General features: G+C 36.9%; 1 protein-coding gene across 3 annotated transcripts in view; it reads right to left on the bottom strand.

The window, feature by feature from the left end:
* The window catches only part of CEP57L1 (centrosomal protein 57 like 1), a 115,617-nt gene that overhangs the window by 90,944 nt on the left and 11,806 nt on the right, over nucleotides 1–12,867 (bottom strand). The window lies entirely within an intron of this gene.

Below are 12,867 nucleotides of genomic sequence, written 5' to 3'. Positions count from 1 at the left end.
CCCAGCAGAGGAGTAGCAGTATCACATTGCCTTTGATAAAGATTTCTGTGAGTTAGAATGGAGAAAAACAAGCAGAGGTTAGAAGTCCAGACAGAAGACTATTCCAGAATGCTATGTGAGGCAATAAAGATCCAAACCAAAGCAACAGAAATGGGGATGAAAAGAAGGGGACAAATTAGAGATAATTAGGACACTGAATTCACAGAATGTATGACTGGGATGAGGAAAATTAATGATAGGGTGAAATTAAATATAGCTCTAGTCAAAGCAGAAAACAGATTTTGAGGGGTGTCGAGGTGATTAAAAAAAGGTTCATTTTAGACATGCTTGACATACTTGTGGGACAATAACAACATAAAAACAGCTACCACTTATATTGAGCTTAGTGCCAGGCACTGTCAAAGAAATTTACATGTACTGATCCACAGAATCGTCTAGGCAACCCTATGAGGTATTTATATTAATTTCATTTTACATGAGGCAACTGAGAAGTTAAGTAACTTTGCCAAAGGTCACAGAGTTATATAAGTGGCTGAGCTGGGACTTGAGCCCATGTACCCCAGATCAGAGTGTATTCTGCCTTTAATAGAGACATGTCAGTTGTATAGATGAGTCTGGCATCCAAGAAGAATGGTTTAGACTAAAGATAAGGATTTGAAAACCATCAGTATATATAGATGGCAGGTGAAGTCATGAATATTCACTTAGATATAGAGTATGCAGTTTTTCTCTAAGTATGGTTCTTCAATCACTTAGGTATGAATACCTTGACGATATTTAATAAAAGTGAAGATTCCTGGGCATCACCCAGGTCCACGGAAACATAATCTCTGAGCATAAGGCACAGAAATATATAATTTTCACTCCCCAATTGATTCTTATGCAAAAAAGTTTGAAGATCACTGATGAATGAGCAAAGAAATGTGTAACAATGACACTGAGTTTATTACAACTGTGCCTACAGTGCGAGTAAACAAGCTCTGAAGAAGTATAGTAGGGCCTAAGCAAGCATCTGATGGATCTTTTATCAAATGTAAGTCACCACCTATTGTAAGATGCACTATTCTTTCACATACCACAAGAAGAGAAATAGGAGACCTCTCATGTAAAGCTGGAACAACAGAAGGGCCACAAATACTGTGTAGAATAAATGGCAACTAAACCCACAAAGCAGAAAGAGACAGCAAGAAAACTTGAATGCCTCTACCTTTCAAGTACTGGGCACCAGGTAGAGGGAATTTTATCCAAAATTCAATTCTTACACAGCTTTACAGTCTGAATTCACACTACCAGTGGGGTAAAAATTAAAAAAACAGAACAAAAAAAATATAAATCTCAAACAGAATTTAATTTAAAATGGTCTCAGGTAGTAGTGCAAATGACTGCTAGAGGCAAATGCAAGTCCTTTCTGAAGTAATCTGATTTCAATCCAGGCCAATAATGATTACAAGATGTATCCCTATTTTAGAAGTGTTTTTAAATGTGAAAAAAATGTCTTAGAATCACTAAAATGCAGTAAATGGAATGTATGCCTGCCCAGAAACTTTGGGGTGGAGTGGCTATTTTCTGGCTCTCAAAGGTACTTCATACATAATTTCATATAGGAGTTGATTTGTTTTTAAAAGTAAGAACTACAAAATAAAGACTATTTAAAATTCTAAAAATCCTTTTCCTTCCCATCACATTAAACATTTTTAATTATTCACTCTAAATATAAAAAATCTCATCCATAAAAAAAATATAAATCAAACAAACAAAACAACCAACAAGTGAGATCAGACAAGTTGTACCCCAGAGTGCATGTAAATGCTTCAGTGTTCACTGGGACTTTGAGAACTAGATTGCAAAATTCACCACAGGCCCTGGTAACAGTCCAGACACAACAGGAGGAAGAGCAAACTTTGCTCCTGCCAAAGATGATGATTTACAGTCCCAGTCCAACACTTGGTGTTCTTTCTTTCACTCACAGGCCACAAACATACTATCTTAATATTTTCATTATATCCAGAATACCCTGGCCCTTTCTAAGAAAAATTGATCCCTTCCTAACAATGCCGCCGTGAAAAAAAATTCCTTTAGCACTTTTATAATTTTCCAGTAAAGGAGTGTATTTCTTGTTTAGACATGCACTTTCCATCTTTTCCAAGGGTAGTATAAAACACTGCACAAATTACACACCATAATTGCTCTGGGAACTTAGAAAACTGCAATTTCATTGAATAGCAAGCATATCATCCAAACAGGTGGTTAAAGGACTAAAATGGCTTTAGAGTGAGAGTAAGCACCAATTGATCACTGTGAGGAGTTCCCTAATTCAAATGTGTGACTTACATATAAACTAGTTATACAGCCAAACTGCTGGCTTCTCCCTACTTTTAGTAGATGAAGGTCCTCAAAACCCCTCTCACAGCACAATCTGTCTAGAGCAATTGATAAAAGAATTCTAATTTGAATCCCACTCTTGCCACTCCCTGCCACAGTACCTCTTTCACTCAGGAAAGCTATTTCCTATCCCAGGAGCAAATGCATACATATATGTATATACATGAGTATAGGGATTTTTCTAAGACTGCAGAAAGTAAAGTTTCTCACATCCCTACCTACAATTTAATATTCACTTTCCCACAGAAACAAGAGAATAATGGTTTTATAGTGCCACTGCTGTTCCAACCATGTTATAAAAATATTGTTTCGGGACTTCCCTGGTGGCACAATGGTTAAGAATCCGCCTGCCAGTGCAGGGGACACGGTTTCGATCCCTGGTCCGGGAAAATCCTGCATGCCGCGGAGCAACTAAGCCCGTGCACCACAACTACTGAAGCCCACGCACTCTAGGGCCCACATGCCGCAATTACTGAGCCCACGTGCTGCAACTACTGAAGCCCAGGCGCCTAGAGCCCGTGCTCCGCAGCAAGAGAAGCCACCGCAATGAGAAGCCCGCGCACCACGACGAAGAGTAGCCCCTGTGTGCAGCAACTAGAGAAAGCCCACATGCAGCAATGAAGACCCAACGCAGCCAAAAAATAAATAAGAATTTTTAAAAAAAGAAAAGTTTTTTTAAAAAATATTGTTTCTACGTGGATCTGTGGAAAATTCACTCTGAATGTCAATGTCAACCTACTTGGTAACTCTTGGGATAAAGTTTGTTAGCACGGTTTATGTACTATGTAATATTTAATGAAACAATTTTTTTTAAGTGGCCCATAATCCAATTATACAGAAACTCCTATTAACATGTTTTTTTAAAAAAGTAGTATACCCACAGGTAACAAAACTTAAACAGCACAGAGAAGCACAAAATAAAAAGTAATAACTTTTCTACTCCTAGACCGTTGACTCCCAACCACATCTACTGCTTTCCCCTCTCTGAGGGTAACCACCAACAGCAGATTCTTAAGAATAGAAAGAAAGGGCTTCCCTGGTGGCGCAGTGGTTGGGGGTCCGCGTGCCCATGCAGGGGACACGGGCTCGTGCCCCGGTCCGGGAAGATCCCGCGTACCGCTGAGCCTGTGCATCCGGGGCCTGTGCTCCGCGACGGGAGAGACCATGGCAGTGAGAGGCCCGCGTACCGAAAAAAAAAAAAAAAAAAAAAGAATAGAAAGAAAAACAATTATTCATATACCTAAGTACTTTTCTTTTGGTGACTTTCCTGTCATATACATCAATCATCAGGAAAGATTTATCAGATTCTAGAAGCTTGGCAATCTCTTCGATTATAGCATTACTGGTTCATTCTTTACCATTGCACCCCTGTTGCTATTGCTACTCTCTTGGATTTAGTGATGATGACTAATTCTTTGCTGAGGCATTTCCCCCTCCATTTTTATGGATCTGAGGACTGAATCTGCATGGTTCTACTAAGGAATATGACGTAATGGAAAGAGCTCTGGATTGAGTTGTAAGACCTCGGTTCTTTCCTGTTTCTGACACTTACATAGCATGTAATCTTAGTTGTTACTTCCTTTCTCTTAGCTTTGGAAAATATAAAGTATTATGTAAATATACAGTGGTAGAAGTAGAAGTGATAAACTCTTTATCATTCTTTTCTCGGAGTTTCAGTTTCCTTATAACTTAGCCTTTATATATATATTAATCTCTGACATAAATTCTTCCCTTCCCTCCCTGTAATAATTCAACTTCCTGTACTTCTGTTTCCCAAATTTTTCTGACATGTCAGGTTTTCATTCCTCCTAATTAGCAATGTAATTCCTCTCTCTCTCTCTCTCTCTCCACACACACACACCACATTCTTGACATTAAACTATTTCTGAAGTTCTTACCGCTTTACATTTCTAGAAATTTTACCTTTACAGGGACTTTTGTTTATATAATGCATTTCCATTCTCCCAGATGAGCAAAGGTACTTGTAACCTGTACTGTTTGATAAGGCAGTATAGCATAGCGGCTAAGAGGTGGGCTCTGCAGCAAGACTCCTTGGGGGTGAATCCTGTGTGATCTAAGGCAAGTTTCTTAAACTTTCTATGGTTTTCCCCTACCTATAAAATGGGAATAATAAGTCTATATACGTATTTCAGAGAATTATATGTGATGAATCAATACAAAGTTCTTAGAATAGAGCTTGACTCATAGTTAGCACTCGGCAAATCTTACTGATATCTAAAAATCTTTATACTTTGAATATCACGTCCAAAATTTTGTTAGTATAATCATTGATGTCCATAATGATACTGAGAAACAACAAAATCCAAAAGTCCCTTTTGAACTATCAAAACCTAAACTATATCCAGTACTGTTCTAATATGATGCCATACTATGAAGTTTCCAAACTAAATGGTATATAAGATGACTTTTCACAAAGTAGAATGCTCCATTCCCCACAATATTTACTTACTTATAGTAACTTTACACTGCTGCTGTACAAACCCAATTTTTATACCTAAAGCCTTCTTTACACACAGCCCTCCTCAAGCGACAATATTACGTTGGGGGTTGCCCTAATATATTTGCTTTTTATCTACTCAAGATGATAATTTATTTCTTATCAAGTACTGACCACCATTTCTCTGAATTTTAAAAGTTCACATCCACTCAGATGTCCCAGAGGCACCTCAAACTCATATCTGAAACTTAATATATCATCATTCCCCTAAAAACTCTTTTTCTTCTTAGATTTTTTTTTTTTTTTTTTTTTTTTGCGGTATACGGGCCTCTCACTGTTGTGGCCTCTCCCGTTGTGGAGCACAGGCTCCAGACGCCCAGGCTCAGCAGCCACGGCGCACGGGCCCAGCCGCTCCACGGCATGTGGGATGTTCCCGGACCGGGGCACGAACCCGTGTCCCCTGCATCGGCAGGCGGACTCTCAACCACTGCGCCACCAGGGAAGCCCTTCTTCTTAGATTTTTAATCTCACTTAATAGTATCATCCCCCTACTCCTCAACCGTCAAGTCCTGAGGATTTCAACACCTAAAACACTTCTTGAACCACTTATACTGTCTCATCCTTACCACCACTATCTAGGTGCCCTAGCCTAGGCCCTCATCATTTTTTGCCTGGACTACTACCATGGCCTTCTAAAGTGATTTCCCTGACACTGATCGTGTCCCACTAAAACTATACTCTTCTCTGCCTCTAGAGTGATCTACCTAAAATTACAATCCAGCCATGTCACTTCAATGCTTAAAACTCTTCAGTGACTCCTCACTGCCTTCAGGATAAAGATCAAGCATGTTCTCAGGGCCTCGATGGCCCGTTCTCTATCAATCTAATTCTTTTCTCCTGCCTGCCTATACTGAGTGAACACATTTCTAGTGTTCATATTGTATTCTCTTCCTACAGTATGCTTACCCATTATGCAACACACAGTTTATCAGTTAATCTGTCCATGAAGCTTTCCCTTTGCATACCTATATACTTAATATATTATATTGAAATAATCTGTTCATGTCCTCCCCATTAAACTGAAAGCCTTGAGGACAGGGATCAAGTCTCATTCATCTTTATAACTTTAGCACCTAATTCAATACTTAATAAATGCTTGCTAAACTGAAATGAATTAAAGGCCTAAAAGCCATGCAGAGTTCTAAGATAAATCCTAGTGACAAGTCATCTCAATGTGAAGTAAAAGGACGATGCCTATGCCATTCAGACAAAAGAGGGCTCTAGTCACTAACAGTAGTGCCTGAGTTATTCTTTCAAAAAGCAACACACCTATGTTTGTCTCCTTAGCATCCAGAGCTCCATATTTATAATTCCAATTCTTATTCCTATTAGCAAGCTGCAATATCTTAACCACACCAACTTTTGACATGTATGTCTGAAGTGAACAACTGTTCTAAAGGGCTGCAGTAATGTACTGATGGACAGAGTTGTTGACAGGCTGATCTGTAAAGAGACACCATTAAGCCCTTACTTTTTTTCAAACCAGACTTGCTGGCACAGCTGTTAAGGTCTTAACATGAGAAATAGCATATGTTGTTGAATAGCACAGAGGGAAAAAGGACAAACCAGATTTTCCTGCCTAGCTGAGGCAGAAGCTTAGTTAAGATAATTAAAATACATTTTACTTAAAATGCACCTATGAAAATTTGTATGACCTTCCTCTTATAGCTTCCAATTCTTCATTAGTTTCCAATGTTCATCCTTTACTTCTAGCTAGCTGTGCCAAATGCTGAAAGTGTTGAGGGCCTCCCAATGTACCACTAGCAGCCAAACTACAAGAGGCAGAGAAGACCCTATTATGATGGCTAAACATGAGATATCTTTATTGTTCCTAAGAACTTCTCTTGCATCCAAATAGAGACTACACCTGTGACTGTGTCAGCATAACTCACTTCATTTAAGATTGAGATGGCTTTTCAGTAAAGCTAATGTTAGGAATCTGCATAATTTTCAGTTTTCATCCCACTTCAATTCCAATACTATTTGCTGAGTGCCTAACATGTGCCAGACTTTGTGCTAGACATGGAGGTAGAAAGAGGAAGAGGGCATAGTCTGAGGGGAAATAAATGCAATGCCTAACCAATGTGGGCCTTTGAACTTGCTCTAAACTACTACTAATCTGGTATCCCACAAAAATTGGGGTTGACCCTCCAATGCTGCTTTCATCATGGTAACCAGCCAAGTTTGCCAGTCCAGCTCAGATGAGCCTTAGCTAAGACAGACTCAGCCTCCTTTCGTCCTCGAACTAAAAACTTCCTATTGCCACAAACTACATTCCATTGAAAGGTATACAAGGGTTGTAGCACAGCAAAATCAAAAGGCACGGCCAAAGGCATTTGCACTGATAAGTTCAATCATTAATAATATTATTCTTATGTATATGAATACTGCTAACAACTTCTTATACTTACATCATATATAAATCCATAATATTTTACTGTGCTAGCTGAGAGATTAGGGTGAGAGTATTTGGAAAGAGGTTTGACAAAAAACTGAAAACAATATATATACTGTTTTTTTCCCCGATTACAAAAGTAATACATGCTCATTCTACAAAATCTGGGAACGAAAGAAGAAAATAACTATCACTATAAACTCTAGCAATCTAAGATTGTTAAGGTATTATTAATACTTTGGTATCTATTAAGTCAATCTTTTATTATTTTAACCAAAGTTAGGATTGTATCATACAATGTTTATGTAAATTGCCTTTCTACTTAACAATATACGATAAACATTTTCTTGTATCATTAAATATTCTTTTAAAGTATAGGGTTCTTTTAGTGGCAGTAGATAAATATTTATGTAAATTACCAATTTTTTAAATTAGGATACAAGTTAAAGTTTTATTAGCATACAACTTAAGTTAAAGACAGTTTTGATGCTTCTGATACATACTGTCAAATTGCCTGGAACAATTTTATTTTTTAACATTTTTTTGGAGTATAATTGCTTTACAATGGTGTGTTAGTTTCTGCTTTATAACAAAGTGAATCAGTTATACATATACATATATCCCCATATCTCCTCCCTCCCACTCTCCCTATCCCACCCTTCTAGCTGGTCACAAAGCACCGAGTTGATCTCCTGGAGCTTTTTTTTTTTTTTTTTTTTGCAGTATGCGGGCCTCTTACTGTTGTGGCCTCTCCCGTTGTGGAGCACAGGCTCTGGACATGCAGGCTCTGTGGCCATGGCTCACGGGCCCAGCCGCTCCGCGGCATGTGGGATCTTCCTGGACGGGGGGCACGAACCCATGGTCCCTGCATCAGCAGGCAGACTCTCAACCACTGCGCCACCAGGGAAGCCCTCCTGGGGCTATTTTAAATTAAGACATTACTGGAGCTTTGCTTAGACTGAGACGAAGTCCTAAAGTTCACAATTCTCACCATGTCTTGAGACTATTTCTCCAATCTATAATATTTTTAACTTTTACAAAGCCATCAACTGTCATTAATTTAGCATTAGCTTTAACATATTTGTTAATTATAGCTTGTGTGATTTAATTAAATTGCTTTAAGAAACTTAGTTTTATTTTAGCAAGGTCTGGACACATCTGCCTTCCTCTGTAGTTCCTTAAGAGCAGAGACCATATCTTATTCATTATTCTATTATCCACTGGCCTTATTAAATGATAGTCATTCAATAAGCATTTGTTGCACTTGATTCAATTAATGTAGAAATACATAAAACGAAACACATCTAAGGCTAATAGTTAACAAACATTTATTAGTATATGTAATGCATACATTCTACTTCTCTGAAATCCGGATTCAACTTTAAATTATATTTGGCAACATTTTTTCTTTCATTGTGGTACATAAAGTAATGCTGTGCCTTACAATCTCTGGTATCTTAAATTCAATGAATAAAGTCTTCATAAAACCATACACTGAGAACATTTTTCTCATGCTACTAAGTAAATGCGAAGTGCTGATCATGGATCTCTACAGCTGCACAAAGATGTGAGGGGCTATCCCCTATAGGTGGCTCCTCTGCTCTATTAAATCAGTGTGTTAGGTCTTCGAGGCCAGAACTTCACCTTATTCATCTCTGTATTTCTAACATGTGCTCTCTAGGGGCTCAATAAAGATCAGCTAAATGAATAAAAACATTTGGCTTGGAGGAAGGGAATGATTGGGTGACAGGGGATGAGCCACACTGTAAAGGAAGAAAACAAATTATAAAGATAATGTGACTTAAGAAATAAAAAGAAGGAAATATACTTATTATTCTAAATATTTAAAGATTATAGATCTACAACTCACTATGGTTTATACAATATTTATCAAAATGTGTCCTACAGAATACTAGTTTTATAGGATATTAATTAGAGTTACTCCATAAATTAAACAGATTTCCAGGCAAATAAAATTAAACTAATTTGGGGAAATTAGTAAAACAGCATTAACCAACTTCTTCACCAGCAAATTTTATCAGTATATTTAACATTCTACTATCATTTTGAATTTTTCAAAACAGAGATAGAGCATGTATCTCCCAAACTTATTTGCAACAGAAAACATTTTGGGGGTCCTCCTGAGAAATCAGCATTCCACAGAACAGACTTCAGGTAATGTCTATATACAGAATCTTCAAAGCAGCTCTACACGGAAGACAGTTATCAAAATATCATGAGATAAGTAATTGATAACAAAATAACAACTGGTAACAGAAATAAAGAGAAAATTGTCTAAAGCATCCGTATTGCATACATAGAAATTCATATTTCCAGTGGAGGAGGGTAAAGGAAGAGAAGTAAAGAGACTGTCCTATAAAACAAGGGTTAAAGATTGTAGTATTCATGCATTTAAGTTCACTTGATTTAGTAAATAACTACTCTGGTATATCTGACTAAATGGTACCCCAAAATTGTAGTGTACCTTCAAAAGTACCTGACAGAATCATAATATAACCAAATTATTTGGTAGATACTATAATTTTTCTCATTAACACAACTCATGAAATAAGGAGGGTTCATAGAAGAGACAGTAAAATTGAGTAACAGAATTCAAACAACTGGCATAAAATTATTTTAGAGCAAGAAACAGAATTTGTCTCTTATATGTTCTAAATGAATAAAGTCTAAAAAAAAGAACATATCACAAGAGGAGTTTCACAGCCATTATCTATCCTTTTTTGAACAGAATATAAGGAAATACAATTAGGTTCAAACAAAATGAGAAAAGTGAGGAACATTAAATACCTGGGGTCAGAGACTCCTCCAAAGCACTGCTACTTACTGATGGGCATTACATTTGGATTTGCTGGTATGGTGGCAATAATACCGAGTTCTAACTAGTCCTGTGACCTCATCCTAATTAGTAGCTTAACTTCTCTACAACTTTCTCTATATATAAAATAAAAGGGTTGACTTAAGTAATCTTGAAATTTTCACCTATTTCTAAAATTCTAATAAAAGGGAAGCAAATTTACAAACATGTTGAAATGTTACTTAAGCTTTTGCCATAAATCTTGAGTTTAGAAACACTGGGATAATGTCAAATAAAAATTTGTAAGTCCTTAAATTTACTATAGAGTTTTAGTAATCAAAGCAGTGGCATAAGGAGAGACAAACAGACTGATGAACAGAAAAGAGTCCAGAAACTGACTCTGGTACATATAGGAATTTGGTATTATGAAAAAGAGGGCATTTTCATGGGGAAAGGATTAACCAGTCACAATTTGTGCTGAGATAACATACTACCCATATTGTAAAAAATAAACATATATCTCCACTCCATGCCAAAGACAAAAATAAATTCTAGTTGGACTGAACACCTACATGTAAACAACAAACCAGAACTCTTTTAGAAGAAAATATAGAATATGTTTCAGACTTTGGGTAAGAAAGATGTTGTAACAAACAAGACAATTTACAACAAGGAGAAGGAAAAGGGATTAAAGACTGTACTAAAATTAAAACTTCTATGCAACAAAAGACACAATTGACAAAGTTTTTTTAAAAAGCAACATATATAACAGATAAAAGATTAGTATCTGAATTACAGAAACAACTCCTATTCTACAAATCATTAAGAAAAAAACCAAACAGCTCAATTAACAAAGGGACAAAAGATATTAACAGTGGTTAACAGATGAGAAAATATGAATACCTAAAAACCAAAAAGGTACTCAACTTCAGGAAATACAATGTAATCAGGAAAACACAAGTTAAAACAACAGTGAAAAATTATTTCATACCCATTAGGTTGGCATAAAAACCTGTCAATATATAACAAGGATGTGGGGAGATGAAAATTTTCACACACTGCTGGTGGGAGGGTAAACTGATGTAAAATTCTGGAAGACAATTTGAAAGTTCTGATGCTGTATATACTCTATAACTCAGCAATTCCACTTCTTAGTACTTATGAATGAACCCTAGAGAAAATGGCATATGTTAATTTGGAGATATGTATAGTGATGTTCATTGTAGCCTTGCTTGCAATAGAAAAAAATGAAAAAATAATCTAAATATATATTAACAGGGAAATGAGTAAATTGTCATATTCATACAATGAAACACCATAGAGCAGCTAAAATTCAAAAGCTAAATCTACACTTAGCTACATAGATAAGCTTTGAAAAATATATTATTGAGTGAAAAAAGCAAGTTATACAATGACATACCATAAGATGTCTGTTTTGTAAAATTTTTTTAAACACAAAGACAATATATTACATTGCCAAGGGCACTTCCACCACACACGTAATTTTTCCTTCCATTATAAAAAAATTAAATTAGACATTCTCTAACACCATATACAAAAATAAACTCAAAATGGTTTAAAGACCTAAATGTAAGATCAGAAACCATAAAACTGCTAGAGGAACACAGAGGTAGAACACTCTTTGACATAAAATGCAGCAATATTTTTTTTTCTGATCTGTCTCCTAAAGCAAAGGAAATAAAAGCAAAAAATAAACATTGGGACCTAATTAAACGTAAAAGCTTCTGCACAGCAAAGGAAACCACTGACAAAACAAAAACACAACCTACTGAAAGGGAGAAAATATTTGCAAATGATATGACCAATAAGGGGTTAACATCCAACATATATAAATAGCTCATATAGCTCAACATCAAACAAACAACCCCATTAAAAAATGGGCAGAAGAAATGAACAGACATTTTTCCCAAGAGGAAGATGCTCGGCATCACTAATCATCAGAGAAATGCAAATCAAAACCACAATAAGATATCACCTCACACCTGTCAGAATGGCTATCATCAAAAAGAACACAAAAAACAAGTGTTGGTGAGGATGTGGAGAAAAGGGAACCCTTGTACACTGTTCATTGGAATGTAAATTGGTGTAACCACTATGGAAAATGGTATGGACGTGTATCAAAAAACTAAAAACAGAACTACCATATGACCCAGCAATGCCACTCCTGGGTACATATCTGAAAACAAAAACAAAAACACTAATCCAAAAAGATACATGTACCCCAAGAGAAAAACAAATACTGTATGATATCACTTATATGTGAAATCTAAAAAATACAACAAACTAGTGAATATAAGAAAAAAGAAACAGACTCACAAATATAGAGAACAAACTAGTGGTCACCAGTGGGGAGAGGGAAGGGGGAGGGACAATATAGGGATAGAGGATTAAGAGGTACAAGCTATTATGTATAAAATAAGCTAGAAGGGGACTTCCCTGGTGGTGGACTGGTTAAGAATCCACCTGCCAATGCAGGGGACATGGGTTCGAGCCCTGGTCTGGGAAGATCCCACATGCCACAGAGCAACTAAGCCCATGCGCCACAACTACTGAGCCTGCACTCCAGAGCCTGTAAGCCACAACTACTGAGCCCACGTGCCACAACTACTGAAGCCCGCATGCCTAGAGTTCATGCTCTGCTACAAGAGAAGCCACCACAATAAGAAGCCCGCACACCACAACGAAGAGTAGCGCCCGCTTGCTGCAACTAGAGAAAGCCCATGCGCAGCAACGAAG

Source organism: Monodon monoceros, unplaced genomic scaffold (assembly GCF_005190385.1).
Source record: "Monodon monoceros isolate NGI ecotype Baffin Bay Population unplaced genomic scaffold, NGI_Narwhal_1 Super_Scaffold_15, whole genome shotgun sequence".
NCBI classification, from domain to species: Eukaryota; Metazoa; Chordata; class Mammalia; order Artiodactyla; family Monodontidae; genus Monodon; species Monodon monoceros.
The sequence above is the reverse complement of the archived record's forward strand: the minus strand, read 5'-3'. Positions and strand labels throughout refer to the sequence as shown.